The sequence below is a fragment of the Nannospalax galili genome, unplaced genomic scaffold (assembly GCF_000622305.1).
Source record: "Nannospalax galili isolate Female #2095 unplaced genomic scaffold, S.galili_v1.0 scaffold7, whole genome shotgun sequence".
Classification (NCBI taxonomy): Eukaryota; Metazoa; Chordata; class Mammalia; order Rodentia; family Spalacidae; genus Nannospalax; species Nannospalax galili.
The window spans coordinates 12,296,494-12,317,195 of NW_008359081.1; the positions used below are offsets into that span (position 1 = coordinate 12,296,494).

A 20,702-nucleotide genomic window follows, 5' to 3' on the forward strand; every position below is an offset into this window, starting at 1 on the left:
TGAATATATTATATTCATATGTATATATGAATGTAATATATATATATATATATATATATATATATATATATATTAATGAAGTTGAGTCACCCAGTGTTTGGTGCAGTTGTTTAGGACTGACAGTTTTGGAGTTTTCCTTTAGCGAGTATGCAATGTCCTTCCCTTTGTTTTCTTAGTAGTTTCAGTCTGAATTAGGTTTTGTTAACTATTACAGTGGCTACTCCTACTTGTTTCTTAGATCCATTTTCTTGGAATAACCTTGTCCATTCTTGTATTCTAGGGTGGTGTTGATTCTTGAGAATTATAGTACTGTACTGAGCAAAGAAAATCTGTTTTTTTTTTCAGGAACACATACTCTATTTCTGGTGCTTAATTTTACCCATGGAGAAGGAAGTCACGAGCCTATTGTTAATAAAAAATTTGCTTAAACAAAATTATTTCATCTGGTGGAGTAAGTTATTTCTGTTTTCTGAGTCAAAAGAGATAATTTGATAGCAAGAATTGATCTTATCTTGCACAATTCATGTCAGTAGCATCTGTTTTTCTTGTTAGAGACTCTGGGGATTATGAAGAGTTATATTAAAAATTGCTGCATCTGTTTCTGTCCTGACTGCCACTTCACATCCGATAAGGATTTGTAATTTCAGAAAATTAAATTTGAAAATTTATATAACATTTTACTTTTTGAAAGTATATAATTTTGGTTCTTATCAAACTACAATGTATCTGATACTTTAAACCTAAAATTTTATGTATTATCCACTGACATGCTTACTCAGAAATCTGTGAATATTACTGGAATTTTATTTTAATATATCCATTCACAAATAGTTCAAGTACACATGTATAATTGATTCTATTTGAGGAGAGCTAAGTATCACTCTTTGCCAGCTGTTAACCCCAGACCAGATGACTATAATTAGTTTTGGTAATTACTTGTAGCTCTTTGATTGTAACTGAAATTATCATATCCTTACTTCATTCTAGAATTAAACTGATGCATTCTTCTCATGTTAGAACTTATGACATTAATGTTACCTACTCACTATATCTTCATCTGAAGTGAAATATATACATATATATTTCAATATATGTATATTTTTCAAGTTTTCCTTTTCTATAGAAAAACATAATACTAAAACTGTTCCAAAACTACTTTTAACTGTAAGAGACCTTAGTACTTTACATATAGTGAGTATGTTAATCTTGGATACTTCTGATTTCAGAAGTTTTTATTTATTGGATGAGAAAATTTCTCTTCATTCTACAGGTGAAAACTGATTAAAGGAATGAAGAAATACAAATGTCTTGGTGGCAATGGATATATTGTTCAAGTGATCAACAGAAATATCTATTTAAATTTTAAATATTCTCTCAAATTGTTAACTGTATTATCAGTATTCATTGACATATTTCTTAGGATTGTTGCTTTCTCATTATTCTTGTATACAAAAATATTAATTAACATTGACATTAGTGTTAGGAATAAAATGGATTTTTTTTTCCTTCCCACTTGTTATCTATACTGCCTTGGGCTAGATGCTGCTTCCTAAGTCTTCTGATTTTTAATTTGTATAATTACACACATGCTTAATGTCAATATTTATAGATTTTTAATTTTTATTTGTTATTTCTATTTTATGTGCATGAGTGTATTGCCTACATGTATGTAAGTGCACTCATGTCATGCAATGTCTGTCGAGGGCAGAAGTGAGTGTCAGATTTCCCTGGAGCTTGAGTTATGGATGGTTATTAGCCATCATGTGGGTGATGGGAATCAAATCCTGGTACTATGAAAGAGCAGCCAGTGCTCTTAACTGCTGAGCCATCTCTCCAGCTCCCATTTATTGATTTAAAAGAATAACTTGGTAATCTAAAAATGAACGTTATTATTAAAAGTCACACTTATAGAAATTTGTATTGCACTATTTTTGAAGGACAGTCTCCTTTACTGTGTAATATATGAAAATGGAATTTTCCATAAGATTTCAGTGGATACGTATATTATTTTGTTCTATTTCTTTCTCTTGCCTTTGATTCCCCATATTGGGTTTTGGATGCAACAAAAAGACCTGTACCTGAGGAAAACCTTCCATGTTGACATTACTTGTAGTCTCCATAAAGAGAAGAAAACAGTATTTGTGCAAGCTGGCCTTGAACTTTCTATGTAGTCAAATGTGATACTGAACTCCTGCTGTTCTTGACTCTACTTCTTTACTGGTGGAATTACAGATTTTTGTGCCATCATATCTACTAAATATGGAACTGAGGAGTCAATCCAGGGTTTATGAATGCTTGGGAAATGTTTGACCAACTGAGCTACATCTGTGATACAATTTGTTTGAACACCAAAAAAGAGTACTAAAAAATAGCTTTTCAGAATGATCTTCTTTGCTATGCATAATTTCTTGGCAATATATAATTTGTAATTTCTGTGTTCAAGTATTTATGGCTAGTAATTAGAAAACTCAGTGATTTTTTTCTTTCATTTTTTTAAGAATAGTCCTTTATTGAATAAACATTATTCACAGAAAAATAAGGTTTAATCTACAACAAATGCAAGATCATACAGCAGAACGGAATTTTCTTATTTTTCCATACTGATGAAAAGCTTCCCACTAATGAAAAAAGCCATACAATTATATTCACAAATATAGTACTCTGTCTCAAAACATTAAAAAAAATCATTCACAATTCTCATTTAAGGACATAAGAATCGTCATCCTGTCAGGTGAAATACAACAATGAAAAAATGCAAAATAACAAATTACATTAAAGCCTTGGTTACATCAAACCAAAAATACAAATTTGTTGCTAAGTATAGACAGAATTGTAAAATATACCTATATGGGAATTTTAAATGTCACACTAGTGATACACAAGCACCTAGTAAATGCCAAAAATATGTATGCATATCTGCAAACTTCAGCCTTCGAAACAGAACCTAACAACCCAAGCATTACTGTCAGTTTAATTCGAAGTTACATGTATTTCAGATTGTCTTAGTGCATCAATTATAAAATATCGCTTAATTTATAGTTAAACCTGTGGCATAGAACAGCTGAAAATTAAACATGTGAGACTTCCAGGAAAGGTAGTTTGGTGAAGTTTTTCATCTTCAAACTATGACCAGTCAGAGCTCTTCCCCCAGTTAGCTATATAGCCTTGAAAAAGTGACCGTTCATCTGAGTCTCAGTTGCCACAGCTATAAAATGAGGGGGGCAAGTAAGCTACTCTCTAAAGTCACTTCTGACATTATTATTATTATTATTATTATTATTATTATTATTACTTTAACTAAGCACTGGTTTTCCAGCAGATCTCAACCTTTAGAATGCCATACACATCAGTCTGCTATGCTGTGAAATGCTTAAGAGTAAAACTGAAACTTATTAGGGTGCGAATTAGTTAATTATTTCTATTAGGAAAGCTTAACTGAGCTCACTATTTTTTTCGGGGGTAGGTGGAGAGAAAACTCAGTGATTTTTTTCATGTTTGCAGTGAATCCTACAACATTGCTAAACGTACTTTTAAGAGTAAGTTGAAAGATTGTCTTTGTGTGCGTGTATTTGTGCAAATGTATTCTCATTTTCTAACTAAATCGGCATATCCTCTGTATGCCTTTTGTTTACATTTGGAATTTCTTAAATGTTTATGCGCTATTTAATATACAGTGGTGCATTGTGGGTAATAGTGTGATGCTTTTCATCACATTGAAGAAAATACCTTTTCTTCTACTTATATCAGTTGCACAAAACAATGAGTATTATTATGACATTATAGTAAATGCACTTTCATCAAATGTATCCTGGATTTCTCTCTCATCAATCTTCCTTCATTTTCGCTACATTTGTAATACTATCCCCATTACTGTCATACGAATCCACCATTCTGCATAGGACGGAAACACGTGATGTTTGTTTTTAAGATTGGTCTATTTTTTTTTCAAAAAAATATTTTATTTATTATTTTTATTTCATGTGTACGAGTGTATTGCCTGCATATATGTGAGTACACCCATTTCATGCAATGCTGCCGAGGTCAGAAGAGAGCTTCGGATTCCTCTGGAACTAGAGTTAAGGATGGGTCATAGCCGCCCTGTGGGTGCTGGGAATCAAACCCAGGTCATGCCCAAGTGCAGTCAGTGGTCTTAACTTCTGAGTCATCTCTCCAGCCGCGGTCTATTTCTTTTTAGAAAATAATTATTTCTAATTCCAACTATTTTCCTAAAACCACATAATTTCATTCTTTTTATGGATGAGGAAATATCTTTATTAATGAATCATGGAATTTGTTAAATGTTTACTCTGCATCAGTTAACATTTTTGTAAATTTTTAACTTTCTATTGCTAAATGAGTGAATTACTTTGACAGGTTTTGGAATATCAAGTCAGCCATGTCTCTCTTTTAGAAAACACTCTGGGGACTGGAGTGATGGCTCAGTGGTTAAGAGCACTGACTGCTCTTGCAGAGGACCCAGGTTCAATTACCAGCACCTACATGGCGGCAACGAACCATCCTTAACTCCAGTTCCAGATGAATCTGAAGCCCTCTCCTGACCTCCGAAGCATTGCATGAATCGGGTGCACTCACATACATGCAGGCAATACTCTTGTACACATAAAATAAAAATAATAAATAAAATATTTCTTAAAAGAAAACCCTCTTATCAAGGCTTTGTCATATTTCTTTTACATTTCTAATTTCCTCTGACCCCGTTGTTGAAATCATAATAAAAATGTTATGTGAGTAATAAATCATTTTCTGACTGGAATTAAGATTCTCTTAACAAGATAGAGTCCATATCTGGCACTGATATTTGGCCTAGGAACCTGTGTCTAGACAGTTACAAGCCATTGGGGAGAACCCGTTACTGTTATTCTGCTAAGTGGACATAGTATTAAACCAACTTCTAATGACTTATTCTTATACCCATAGAGTGAAATAGCTCTCATCTCTCAGTAGAGAAGTTTCCTTATTCAGAAGATGGTTGTTAACACAGAGACCCCAAGCTAGTCAATGTGCAGAGAATAAGAGACTTCAGAATGCTTAGCTCTGAAAGGGACACCTATATCAAACGTTTCTCTATCAATGCTCAGTAATAATTGCAGAAGTGAAGGCAGAAAGATAGGTATTTGTAGTACCTCAGGCTGTAGGTGACTACAAGGGAATAGTTTTCCAGACAGCAGGGCAGTTAGTCATATGAACTCACAGCAATTCTTATACTATGCATAAGACCAATGTGCACTAAGGCTAGACAAATTCACAGTATAGGGTTGGGTGTGAGAAAGAAGTTCCAACCCCAACTGAGAATCTACTGGTAACTGATAGCTTCTGGGAAAGGGACACTCAGTTTTCTTTAAGGTTGGGATGCTGGTAGATTGACCAGACTCCAGAGGGTAGACTCACATTGAAGGACACTTGGGGACAGAGATGAGACTCCGTAGGCCTTAAAAATAAATAATTATAGAAAACATGAAACTTGGCAGAGAGGGATTGTAAATAGGGGTGTATTTATGGGAGGGGGTCTAAATAAGATCAAAATACATTGCATGAAATTCTAAAAAAATCAATAAAAATATTCTTAAAATAAATCATATGAAATTCTGGAAGAACCAATAAAAATTATGTTTAATAAAGACAACTTTAAGTTTCCTGTAATACCATTTATCAGTTCTTTTTATTATTTTTGATATCTTTAGAATAAATAGCAACCTATTTTTATCTCCTTTTTTATATTTCATTCTCATCAATGTAGCTAAAAATTGATATCTTTTTATCCAATCTAATAAATAAATGCTTATTTCATCAGTTTCTTTTGATTAATTTGTAACATATTGCTTATTAGTTCCTTTCTCATTTTTGTTTTATAATGCCTAAGATTTCCATTGAAATGAGGCCTAAAGTATTGACTTACTTTCATTCTTTATAGATTTGATGGTGTAAATTCCTTTAAAGACATTTATAATCTTCGTTTAGGTCATGTATGTTTCTTTACTTCCATCAAGACCTCCTCATGGATACCATCAGTTTATCATTGCTGAATTTGTGTTGATGTCTAAGATATATTCAGTTATGGAAGGTTTTATAACTGCTGGGAAAGAATTTGTACTTTCCTATTTCAGAATGCAATCTTGTATAAACGCCAATTACGTAACTTTAACTATATAGAACTCTATAAAGGAATTTTGGACTCCACAATTATAATTTTGTATTTGTATGTTTCTAATTTCTTCTCAGATAATTTTTGATACTTATACTTTGCAGCTGTATATTTTGATGGGTACATATGTAAGAATAGTTCTTAGCATCTTGGCATTTTATCATTATGTAGCACTGGACTCTCGTCTCTCATGATTTCTTTTTAATCTGACACTAATATAGTCGATGGTTCCCATTTCTACTTTGTTTGTGTGATGTGCTCCTTTTACTATTCTTTACATTTACACTGACATACGTACACCAGTTTAGAAATAATATTATTCTAGCCAGAATAGACATGAGAATTTAACAAATCAAAACTTCAAGTCTCTGTCTTTTAAATATAGATCTTACTGAAATTTTTAAATCAAATTTGGCATAAAAGATTGAAATCTGCCACTTTGGTTTTTGTTCTTTGTGTACTTGGTTTTCTATTATTTGTTGCTACTTTCCTATGAGCTTTTGGAATATTTTATTTCAGAATTCCATACTGTTATCATGTGCTGTTCTGAATACAAGTATCTGTACAATATGTTCCTCTCGTGGTTATATTGTGCTTGTGTTTTACACTGTCATACTCTTCTGTTGTGGAAATTTTACAGATTTGAGTAAATTAAAGAAATAAAAAAATTCCTATTAGTACTTCTATGTCTGAAATGCTCAGGTTGATGTATTGATATATTTCCTTCCCTATTACGAGTCCACGTACTGGAGTCTGGTCAACCTACCATTAATATCACTATTAAATAAGGCTGCTTCTCCCTCTCCCAGCTGTCTGCTAATAATTACTCAGGCAGTATTCAGAATTCTGACCCTCTTCCCCAGATCTTTGCCAGGATTTTGAGCTTACATGTGACTTATACTTGCTGTCACTATTGCTATCAGATTATATCCTAAAAGGGGAACCATAACAACAGGCCCTGTGGAAGTTCAGCAAACCATAAAGGCATACTTTAAAAGTCTATATTCCAAGGCAGGAGTGGTGGTACACACCTTTAATTCCAGCACTCAGGATTCAAGGACAGGTGGATCTCTGAGAAACTGCAGCAATTCTGGTGTACATAGTGAGTTCCAGATGATCTGCGGCTACAGGGAGACTTTGTCTCATAAATTAATTAATTAAATAAATAAAATCTCTATCACACTAAACTAGAAAATATAAAAGGATAATTTTAAATTTCTAGATATGTACAACCTATCAAAGTAAAATCAAAATGACATAGATAATTTAAACAGACCCATAAAAACCATCAACATAGATACAGCAAATGAAAATCTCCCAACTGGTCTCAGGATTACGAGCACTCACTGCTTTTACAGAGGACCGGGGTTTCATTCCAGGCATCCAGATGGCAACTAACAGCTATCCATAACTCCAGTTCAAGGGGATCTGATGCCTTCTTCTGACCTCTGTGGACATTGCATGACACAGGTGCCCTTACGTACATGCACACAAAACACTAATACACATTAAAACATCTCTCCCAACTACAATAGCCCAGGACCAGAACGATATGGTACAGAAATCTACCAAAACTTCAAAGAAGAATTAATATCAACACTCCTCAAATTATTCCATAAAATACAAAAGTGAGGAACACTCTAGAATTATTTCTTTGGAGACAGTATTACTCTAATATCAAACCCAGGTAATGATCGAACAAAAAATTACAGACCAATCTCTCTCATGAAATAGACCCCAAAATCCTCAATAGAATACTTAAATCAAGTGGAAAAACGATCAAAAAAGGTTGTCCACCATGATCAAGTTGGCTTCCTTCCAACTGCAGGCATGATTGAATACACATAAATCGGTAAGTGTAGTCTACTACATAAACAGATTCAAAGACATAAACCGGATGACCATCTCATTAGATGAAGAAAAAGCCTTTGGCAAAATCAAATATCCATTCATGTTAAAAGCCATGAAGAGACTATAGATACAAAGGACACAACTCACCATAATAAAGGCAATATACAAGCCCACAGCCAGCATCCTTCTAAATTGAGAAAGCCACAAAGAATTCAAATTAAAATCGTAACACTACAAAGGTGCCCACTCTCTACATTCTTATTCGTTATAGTGCTTGAAGTCTTAGCTAGAGCAATGAGGAACATGAAGGCAATAAAGGGGTTCAAACAGGAAAGGAAGCAAAGAATCCACTTCTGCAGATAATATGATTCTATACACAGAAGACTCTAAAGCACAGAAAACTCCTACATTTGATATCTACTTTTAGCAAAGAAACAATATATACAATTAACACCCCCAAATTAGTAGCATTGGTATAGACTAACAACAAACACTCCAAGAAAAAATGAGGGAAATAATTTCATTCACAATAGCCCTAAAAAGCATAAACTATTTTGGAATACATCTAATGAAGGAAGTGAAGGACTTGTATAATAAAACCTTCAAGACATTGACTGCGGATGACCACAATGAAACAGGGTTTTCCATACAACTGGGAGGTGGCTTGAATGAACTCAAAGCCATGACGACAGCATACACAAGTCCCACAAAACTTCAAGGTACACAAAATCACAATGTAGATGTTCGAAAGTGGGTGGAAACTTCAACCTTATTTAAGGAACTACTGGAAACTGATGGCTGCTGGGAGAGTCAGTCTCTTTTAAGGGCGTGATTCCGAAGGTTGGCAAGGCTCCTACAGTGCTTGGACCAACACAGAAGGACATTAAGGGATACAAATTAAAATCTATTGCCTTAATATAAGTTATAAATACAATAGATGACATGAAATTGTGCAGAGGTAGTAAGGGGAATACAGATAGGGTAAGAGATCTCAATGCCATAAAAATATATTGTACAAAATTTATAAGGTTTAATAGAAAGGAAACAATGAAGAAAGAAATTGAAAATTTCGATTGGTAGAACTAACATAATAAAATGGCCATCCTACCAAAAGCAATCTACAAGTTCAATGCAGTACCCATTAACATTCAAACACACTTTTCTACAGAGGTTGAAATAAAAAACAATCTCAAATTTCATATGCAAACAGAAAATACCAGGAAAGCCAAAATAACCTTGAACAATAAAAGAGCTGCTAAAGGCATTTTCCATACCTGATCTCAAGCTGGACTATAGAGCTCTCTAATAAAAAAGAGCATGGTTCTATCACAAAAATATATAGATTAATCAGCAGAATAAAATCATGTCAAGCAGGTTGAGTCATAATCTTTAAAATGGAATCACTTCACAAATGCTCATAAATTGGTAGCCAAGTTGTTAACAAATGAGACTTCTGGTTATGTTTTAAAACTGAATCATATTACAACACTAGCTTCCAAAGGCTCTGCCCATCTCATAATGCAAAGAAGATTTAATTGAGCTTTCTTTGCAATTCCTCATTCTTACACATTACATGAAACTGTCAATTGAGTTGTTTTTATTGATTAGTTGTGAATCTCAAACAATGCATTTTGATCATATTTACATGGCTTTCTGTATTTGCTCCCCTTATTAAACTCCCCTCCAAATTTATGTGCACTAACACACACATACCCACACGTCTGTGTGTGTGTGTGTGTGTGTGTGTGTGTGTGTGTGTATGTATATATGTATGGTACCCAAAGGCCCATCACTGTGGGTTAATCAACTGAAGCTTGGTCAACCAACTAGAATTCTCACCCTTAAGCTAGACTGAATCTTCCCTTCCAGCAACCATCATGCCAAGTTCCTCAGGTAGGTATAGGGTTTCTTACTAACTTCCCCATGTCTGTGCAGGGATTTTGTTTGGCTTGATCTTATATGGGACATGCCCAGGCTTTTATTGTTGTGAGTTGATGAGTAACTGACCAACTGTCTGGAAAATGCTATTTCTTTGTGGTCAACCATCTTCTTTGGATTTTAACATTCTCTGCCCATTTATTTACTTTTATTTATTTATTTATTTATTTATTTATTTATTATTTATTTTGTTGTTCTTTTCTTGTGTGTGCAATGATCCCTGTGACTTTTTAGGCAAATTGTGCTTATCCTATTTAGGGATAAGAAATCTCTAGCCTCATATTCACTGAATGCTGTACAATTGGGGTCATCTGAGGTATTAGTGTGCTTATCTTCTGAAAGAAAATAAGTCACTAGAAATCAGTTTAATATTATATCTACATATCAGAATGTTTTTATTACACTTTCTCCCACAGCTTACAGGCAGTATATCCTCAGGTTCATAGGCCAGAATTTAATATCAGGTATTGGATGCTTCCTATAAAGTGGCTTGAATTCAATTAGAATTTAGTTGGTTACTCCTATAATATTTTTTCCACCATTGCATATATGGCATATATTGTGAGGACAGTGGTCATTGTAGCTCACAGAATGCACATTTGGGAAGGGTTCATGATAAATTTTCCTTTCCGATAACTTTCAAAGCATCTTCCACAGTAATGAAAGCTAGACAATACAGATGATGCATTGAAATCAGCACCTGGATAATTCCTCTTTATGTCTTCAAAAGTTCATGTATGTAGGTAGTATCTACAGCAATAGGGACGTACAATGAATTTCTGGTGAGTAATCAAGAACAAGGACAATATCCAGTATTTTTGAGGGTCTATGGGGTCCCTAGTGAACAGCTGCAAAAGAGAGAGAAATCTCTGGCACTGGGCTTTTACTTTGCAAAGCTGTGGCAATTCTCCCATTTTAAATTAACTCATTTTAATCTCTTTTTTATAATGCACATATAAGGAACCACAAAGAAACAGTGTTTTCCAGACAGCTGGTCATATACTCATTAACTCACAACAATACTGAAAGCATGGACATGACCCACATAAGCTCAATCTAGACAAAATCCCTGCATAGATATGGGGAAATTAGTAAGAAATCCCAACCCTACCTGAGGAATTGGCATGATGGTTGCTGGAAAAGGAAAAATCATTGTAGCGTAAGGGTGAGACTTTTAGTAGGTTGACCAGACTCCAGTTGATGAACCCACACTGAATGGCACTTTGGAACAAAATATTGACTCTTTAATATACAATATATGTGTGTCTATTAGTGCACAGAAATTTGGAGGGGAGTTTAAAAATGGGGAGCAGATACAGAATATCATATTTATATGCCCTTCTAAGCTTCTATTTTGCAGAAGTCTCTATGGGTATTTGAAAGTCCTTAAGTGTTAGTTATTCTTCCCCATAGTCTATCCTCTGCCACACCCTCCCATTCCCCACCCATTTATCCCTTCCTGGTCTTTTATTGCTCTTTATCCACTTATAGCACTTCATTTTGCCTCTCCTCTCAGGAAGTCTCCCAACTCACCCATGGCCATTACTTAGTTTCTTAACCTCTTTGGATATTCAAATTGAAACATGTATACTTAAGATTTCAAGTCCAGCAACCTGCTATTAAAGGGAATGTATGACATTTTTATTTCGTGATCATTGTAACCTCAAGCAGAAAGATTGTTTCCAGTTCAATCAATTTACCTGCAAATTTCACAGTTTTTAAGAGCTAAATAATATTTCATTTTGTATATGTACCACATCTTCATTAACTATTCATCAGTTGATGGACACCTAAGATGTTTCCATTTCCTATCTATTATGAAAATGGCAGCAATGTATTTAGAAGAATAGGTATTTATACAGCAGGGTTAGTGTCTTTTGGGTATATGCCTGATTGGGATCCGCTTGATCATATGGTATACAATTTCTAGTTTTTGGACAAATCTCCATACTGATTTCTGTACTGGCTATACCAGTTTGTTCTCCCAAAAGTAGTGGTTAAGAATTCCCCTTTCTCCACTTCCTTGCTAACAATCCTCCTTGTTTGGCTTTGTTGGATTTTACCATTCTGAATAGAGGTAAGATGAAATTTCAAAGTGCTTTTTATTTGCATTTCCCTGATGACTAAAATGTTAAGCTTTTTTTTGGTCTTTTTGAGACAGGGTCTCCCTGTAGCCCCAGCTGTCCTGGAACTCACTGTGTAGGCCAGACTGGCCTTGAACGCACAGAGATCCACCTGCCTCTGCCCCCCAAGTGCTGGGATTAAAGGCGTGCACCACCACGCCCAGCAATCAGCATTTTTTAGGTATTCCTCAACCACTTGCATTTCATTCCAGGAGTATTCTGTATTCATTTCTTTGATCCAATGTTTTGGATCCAATGTGGGTTTTTTTGTATATTTTAGGCAATAATCCTCTTTCAGAGGTACAGTCTTTTTCAGAAAGGAAATTCTATCCTGTACCTGTAAGTTCTTATTGCCCTCATTCAGAGAACCAGGTCCTATGTTGAAGTCTTTGATCCATTTGGAGTTCAGGTTTTTGCATGATGAGAGATACAGACCTAGTTCCAGTTTTCAACATGCCTCTATTCAGTTTGAACGGCACCATAGTTTGAACATGCTGTCTTTTCTCCAGTTTGTATTTGTGTCTCCTTTGTCACAAAACAGGTGGCTGCAAATGCATGGACTTAAATCTGAACCCTCAATTATATTCCACTTATCAATGTGTCTATTTTTATGCCAGTACAAGGATATTTTTATTGCAATAGCTCTGTAGTATAATTTGAATGTAAAGCCTCTCGCTGTTCAGGATTATTTTGGCTATACTGTTTTCTTCTGTTTCCATGTGAAATCAGCAATGACTTTTTTCAGTTTCTATGGATAACTGTCAGAATTTTAATGAGGATTGCCTTGAATTTATAGATTTCTTTTGATAGACTGACCATTTTCACAATATTATTTCTACTGATCCATGAGAATGGAAGATCTTTTCACCTTCTGGAATCTTCTTTACTTTCTTCACTGTCTTATTTTTATTATACAAGTCCATAACTTTCTTGCTGAAATTTATTCCTAGATATTCTATGGTATTTGAGGCTATCGTGAATGGGATCATTTCCCTGATTTCATTCTTGGTAATTTTGTTGTCAGTCATAAAGGAAGGCTACTTATTCTGTGGTGTTAATTCTTTACCCTGCTACCTTGCTGAATATATTTATCATTTTTATGGTATAATCTTTAGGTTATTTTATGTATAGAATCATATCTATAAATAAGGATACTTTGTCTTGCTCCTTTCCAATGTGTATCCTCTTTATGTCTTTCATTTGTCTTATTGATCTAGTTAAGACTTCAAGCATTATATTTAACAGGAATGGAAAGAGTCAAAATCCTTGTATTGTTCTTGATTTTAGTGGGAATTCTTGATTTTTATCTCCGTTTAGTATAATGTTGGCTGTGGGCTTTTTGAATATTGCCTTTATTATATCGAGATAGTTTCCTTGACTTTATTGTCAATAGATGTTTTATTTTGTCACAGGTTTTTTGGGGCTTTTTATTGACATTATCATGTTCTTTCTATCCTTGAGTTTATATAGTGTATAACATTTACTGATTACATGTCTTGAACCATCTTTTGAATACAGATAAGTTGATCTGTATTCAAAATGTGTTCTTTCATTTGGTATTTATTGAGTATTTTGGTGAATATGTTCACCACAGCTATTGGACTGTATTTTATTTTGTTTTGGGGTGTCTTTGTCTGGTTTTGGTATTAGAGAAATGCTGGCTTCATAGAAAGAATTTGAGAATAAAGTTTCACTTAAAATTTTGTTTTGTAATTTTTATGTATTATTATTATTTTATTTTATGTATGTATGAATGTATTGTCTACATGTGTGTACATGCCCCCATGTCATGGAATGCCCATGGAGGTCAAAAGAAGGTGTCAGGTTCCTCTGGAACTGGGATTACAGACAGTTGTTAGCTTCCATGGGTACTGGGATTCAAACCTGAGTCCTCTGCAAGAACAGACAGTGATAACAACTGCTGAGCCATTTTGCCAGCCCCTCTTTAATATTTTAGAGAATAATTTGAAGACTATCTGTATTAGTACTTCTTTGAAGGTTTGGTAGAATTTGGTTCTGTAGCTATTTGGTTGGGGTTCTTCATATTTGGGAGACTTTTAGTTACAGGATCTATCTCATTGGTTGCTATACGTCTTTTTAAATTATTTATGTCATTTTTATTTAACTTTGGTAAGCTGTACAAGTCTAGAAAATTTACCATTTCTTTAAGATTTTCCAGTTTAGTGAAACCTAGATTTTTAAATTATGTTTTGCAAATTTCTGAATTTCTTCAATATCAATAAAAATTAAAATGGAAAAAAGTACATAAACTCATAAACACTATATAAGACATTAATGGATGAAATTTAGATTACAGGTGAAATAAAAAAAGAAATTTTAAAAATTCTTTGTTTAAATGTTTCATGTTTCATCTCTGAGGTTTTAGTTTGGGACATCTTTCATTCTTTTGGTTAATTTGGCTACTGACTTGTCAATAGTATTAATTTTTTCAGTGAACAAACTCTTCCTTTCATTGAGTCTTTGTATTGATTTATTTGTTCCTAGTTCATTAGTTTCTGGCTTAATTTCATTTATTCTGTCCCTGTGTACAATTTTTACGTGATTGTTCTTGGTTTTCAAGGCTTTCAGATTCAGCACTAATATATTTGTGTGAATTTTTTTTTCATTTTTCTGGTGTAGGCACTTAATATCATAAATTTTTCTCCTAGAAGTGCCTCCATTGTTTCCCATAAGTGTGGATATATTTTGGTTTGGTTTTCATTCAATTCTAAGAATTTTTAAAATTTCTTTTTTTTACTTCACCCATAATCTAAATTTCACTCAGTAATGTCTTATTTAGCTTCTATGAGATTGGGTGCTTTTTTCAGTTTTAATTTTTATTGATATATACAGCTTTATTCCTTGGTGTTGTGAATACAGAATGATATTTTAATTACCTATATTTGTGAAGAATTGCATTGTGTTCTAATACCTAGCCACATTTAGAGAAAGTGTCATGGGCTGCTGAGATAATAAAAAGTATTCTTTGGTGTTCATTTGAGTGGAATAGTCTGTAGATCATGCATCTGTAGATTCTGTAGATTAATGTGTCTGTCTATTGTGTCCATTTAATTTTATTTATGGTGTCATTTAATTCCAGGGTTTCTCTGTCTAGTTTTTGTCTGTTTGGGCTGCCTATGATTGATAGTAGGGGTTTGAAATCCCCCACTTTTACTCTGTTGAAGAAAATATGTAATTTTAGATTTGATTATGATTCCTTTATGAAATTGGGAGCCTGCATGTGTGGTCATACACGTTTAGGAATACAATATCTTCCTGTTGTATCTTTACTTTAATGAATATTACATTCTCTCCCTTGTCTATTCTACTAGTTTTAGTTTGAAGTCTGTTTTTTCAGATCTTAGAATAGTTACAACTGTTTATTTCTTAGTTACAATACATTACAATGCCATTTTTCATCCTTTTACCTCAAGATGGTGTTGATCATTATTGGTGAGGCATGTTTCTTCAAGGCAGAAAAATCAAGGGATCCTGTTTTCAAATCCAATCAGTTAGTCTGTGTGTTTTTATTGGGGATTGAGGAATTGAAACAATTAATATTGAGAGATATTATTAAGCAATGTTTATTAATTCCTGTTATGTTGTTGTAGTCCTGCTTTCTTAGATCCCTTTAGTTGAGTGTTCTGAAGTAATTTATTTATTCTTTGCTCCCTCTGAAGAGTGATTAATCATCTCATCAGTCTGAAGGTTTCCATTGAGTATTATCTGTAAGCTTATTCGTGGGCTTAAATTTCTTAAATCTGTATTTATCATGGAAAAAAATTGTTTTCCCTCAGTTACAACTGATAGTTTTGTTGGGTATCATATTTTGGGCTGTAATATATGTTCTTTCATGTCATCTAAGATACTGGTCCAAGCCATTCTCCTTTGAAATGCTAGCTGTTATTATGGTGGGCTTGTCTTTATATGGGACTACTATATGATGGGGGATTATCTTTTCTGGTTCTGTCTTCTTGGTGTTTTGTATTGTCTTGCACCTTGATAGATATTTCTCCAAGATTTGGAAATTTTCCTTTATGATTTAATTAAAATTATTTTCTGTAAATCTTATTTGTGTTTTTTCTTCTTTTTCTATGCCTATGATTCTTAAGTTTGCTCATTTTACAGTCATTGTTTTTCTTGCATATTGTGTCCTTGCATTATTTTAAAGTTTATATTTTCTTTGACTGAACAGTCCACTTCCCCAAACTTGTCTTCTTCAATATTTGATACTGTCTGTTCCATTTCCTTCACTTCCTTTTGTATCTTTCCTCTAAGTTTTTATTTATGCTCCTAAGTTTTTTATTTCAAGTTTTATTTGTTTAGCTTTCATTCAGAGATTATCTCTTTATTGAATTCTAATTTCATGTTTTGAATTGTTTTATTTATTTCATTGTACTCTTTGTGTTTAAACTGTCTTCATTTAGTCTTTTATTTATATCCTATTTGAGTTTCTTGAACATTTTTAATATAGAATTCATGTTTTTTACTTTATAAATTCCCATACTATATGGTTCCTTTACAACCTTTTTATATACATACACAAACACTTTTAAACATAAATACTAAGTTCAGGAGAATCTGACAGGAAGGAAAATTTAGGAAGCCAAGAGCACAGAACAAAATATCAGTCAGCAGATTTTCTAAATATTAATCTAAAGTTCTCTGGCTATTCAACTTGATATAGTGTCTCAAAAATCCTCTGGTTCACCAGGTCTTCTTTTGGGATTCTCAACCAATCAGTAGCCATCCTTTGTCAATAAGATGGATTCTGACATCGCCATTTTGGTCTTCAGGCAGGACCCATACAGGGTAGTCTGGGTCATCTTCAGGATATTTGGAAGAAAATATAGGTGGAAATTTGCCTGGACCAGGAGATTTTTTCTTCAGCTCATTTCTGGTTTTCTCATATTCAGCCTCTGAAGGTTCCTCAGGTGGTGAAGCTACTTTATTTATCTCTTTATCATCTTCATTCTGTTACACTTGGCTTATTTGAGACATTGTTCCATGGCTTCTTGCTTTTGTAGAGCAGCGGGCCTCTGTGGGAACACTCGGGCCTTGTGCTGCTGCTTCTCACTCCAGCTTTGGCTCCTTCAGCAGCCTACTACTTCCATTCTATATTTTCTTTTCATGTTCCTCTTGTCCTTTTTCATCTTCCTCTTCGTCCTCCTCTTCCACTTTAGGCTCATCCTCCATTTTCATTAGAGCTGGAGGGAGTTCTGGATGCTTGGGAGGCAATTTACCTACAGCTCCAGTTTTTAATTTGAATTTGTTTCCTCCTTCCATGGCACCAAAGAGAGGCAATGCTTTTAGCTTTTTTTCTGCATCTGTATTCTGATGTCAGTTTTTTTTTCCCATTTCTGGAATCTCTGCTGGCTTTACGACTTTTATTAAACCATTAAGGCTTGGTTGCTTTTTCCTTAGTTCAATAGTTCTCAGGTGAAATTTCTTCTCGAAGAGACACACCATCTAATGCGCCCAAAGATTTCACTTCTGACATGCATGCATCTAAAGAATCTGGAGATGGTGACTCTGGCAGAGCTTTGCTGGAGGCCTTAAGCCTCTCAGAAATTTCAGAGAGTTCCCTTCTAGCATCATTTAAGTTTGCAACCAGTAATTCAAAGGTTTCTGGCTTCTCATCCATCTTCCCAGCATTCTTCATTAGAGTCAGTTTTTCTCAATCAGGCCAGTTAAATAACCAAATGTATCAGTATCACTATCATAAAAATGTTCATCTTCCCATTTCTTGGCTTTTTTTCTGAGATACCACTTCCTATTGCAACAATCCCAATGTATTAATGATCCTCTAGGCTTCCAGTTAACACTGGATCATTTATTCTTTCCTCAAGGAATGGCTTACCAGCTGTTTCCAAGTTGAATCATCTAAAGATAATCTCACTCTGCAGAGCCAAGTGCTATGTCCCTGTTCATCAAATTAATAGTCTAATTCTTCTCCTTCTCAGTCAAAGAAACCTTGCAGAGCCATTTTTGGATCCTTTATATTAAAGGCCTCCCAGTCCTGCTGAAACTCTAAGGCAACATGGTTCTCTTCAGCCTCATCCCCTACAGCATCTTCTCCCATTCCCCAAGTGCAACCCATGTCATCATCTTGTTCATTAGTATTCCTCTTCCCTTCAGTGATATACATTTCCTCTTTATCTGAGTCTTCACCTATCATCTTCAATAACATTTGCTGATGTTTGCCCAGTTCCTTCAACTGCTTTCCTGTTAACTCAGATTCTGTCTCTCCGTCTTCCGCTGGTCCCTGAAGGATGAAGAAGCGGATGCTGACACCAAAAGGAAAAGCATGCCCCATGTGAGCTCTACAATAAGTGCAGGGTGGGATGTGGGTTTTATTGAGGAACTGTCCATGGGTACTTCCCAGATGATACAGAAAGAAGCCTTGCCTGTGGCTGTCACCTTCTCCATCAGGGTCGGACCCTGGGTGCTGTAGAATGACATGGTATCAAGACACAGAAGGGTACTCAAGGCAGATATCACAGCTAGTCAGTCTCTCGAAAAGGCAATAGCTCGCCCCTTTCAACCTGCTAATAGGTACCAATGATAGTGCCTCCCTTCAAGGTTTCGAGGCTGTTGGGAGCTGTGGCTATGCTGCCCCATAAAGGCTCTTGGTACCTGCAAGTCCAGGCCAGGCCTTGAGAGAAGGGATAAGCTGCTACCCATTTCTGTCAGGGCTGCTCCTATAGACTCTCCACCTTCCTGCTGATTCGGCGGGAAATCGGACTGCCCACAATTTGGTCCAGCAGCTTGGTTGGACAGTCCTTCTTTCCTTTCACAGCGTTTGGGGGACTCAGGCCGGAGCCTTACCCCTCACTACTAGAGTTCCTTGAACATATTTGTAATTGATATTATGAAATCATTATCTTTTGCTTTCACTAGGTTGCCATTCTCAGGAAGCATTACAATGGAGTCTTAATTTCTTTAGTAGACATATTATCTTGGTTATTCATGTTGCCTCTATTTTTTTCTATGAACTAGTGGAGTTGGTGGTGTTTCTTGTAATGCATAGGTGACCTTGTCTTTGTTGGGCATTTATTTGTGTCTTTGTTTGCTATTTCCCCAGTTTGTGTGGTTATAGTGTAGATGAGTAATGCTTACATTGTCTTCATTGGTTTTGGGCCACTTTATGTTGATTTGCAATTGGGGCATTAAGAAGTGGTCTAGATTAGGCTAAAGATAGTAGCAACTTTATTTTAAGTTCCAGGATTGACTCCTCACAGTCCTGAAACAGCAGGGTAGGCTCAGATGTGAATACGTTGGTTGATAGGTAAATCTGGGAGAATCACAGGTCTTGCAGTGAAAGGATTCTAGTAATCAGAGCAGGTCTAGGTCCAATGTGGTACTTGGAAATCTCCGAGCAGTATGCAGTGGTCCTGGCAGAGGTGAGGTTGTGGTGGTGGTGGACTGAAGAGACATCAATGAAAGGAAATTATCCATAGTAGATCTAGGAAGTCTCCCAGATCTGGGAGTCTACAGGGTTCCTAATAGAGTAGACATGGCAGACTCAAGGAGTTGTGGGGAAGGGAGTGCACTGAAGTGCACACGGAAAAGCATCCAGGAGAGTCCAAGCATTCTGACAGAGTTGTGGTCATACAATACAGGTAGGTGAGGGAAAGGAGACTTACCAAGGCAGGTTTGGTAATGCTCCCTGATTTAGTGGTTCACAAGGGTCCTAACAGAGCAGAGATGGTGGGCTTAATGGATTTATGTTTTAAGCAAAAAAAAATAAGCTCTTTTTGTCCTGGTGTGTGGAGAGGTCTAGTATTTTAAGACACTGATAGTTTCAAGCTTTCCTAAAACTTCTATGATATACACTGAGAATTTAACAGTAGTTGAAGTGAATTTGTGTTAGATTACACAAACTCAAGATGTGACAATGTATTGAATGTGATAATGTGTGGATCAGAAATAATAAAGATGAATGGGCCCAAGGGAAAATTCCCATGCTCAAGCATATCAAGGATAGAGTGGGGCTACTTATTATTGGGAAGATAGCTAATAAAGACATTGGTTAAATCATTCATGGAGGACTGACTGAATGGCACAAACATGAGAGACACACCTCTCTGAAATTTTATATGCATATTAATTGTGATATTTATTAAGTTTTCTAAAATATTTCTGCTATACTTCTGGCTTCTTAATTTATACTGGAAAATGTAGAGCAATATTATGTGGTTTTGTGCTTATAGCTCCACTAGTACTTAGCTTCTTATTTCACATATATTTTATTCACATTGCCTTTGGTGTAAATAACTTTGAACCCTCTGGCATGATAGATTCTTATTTTGAAGTAATGAAGACAGGAGTCAACTAAGTCCCCCAAACTTTTATAGCTCTTAAGTGAACTCTCCATGCTTCTTATATTTCAGGGTGACAAGTTTAAAATCAAACACTTTGGGGCTAGAAAGATGTTTCAGAGGTTAGAATTGCTCAGCTGCAATTCTAGAGGAACCAAGTTCAGTTCATCATCACCCATACCTGGCAGCTAACAACAGTCTGAAACTTGAGCTACAGAGGATCTAACATCGTCTTTTGGCCTCCACAGACACAAAAACACACACAGTACATACATAGCCACATGCACATCGACATACAACCACACA

General features: G+C 35.1%; 1 pseudogene; it reads right to left on the minus strand.

The window, feature by feature from the left end:
• LOC103725439 overlaps positions 1 to 20,702 on the minus strand; it is a 58,366-nt pseudogene that overhangs the window by 24,778 nt on the left and 12,886 nt on the right.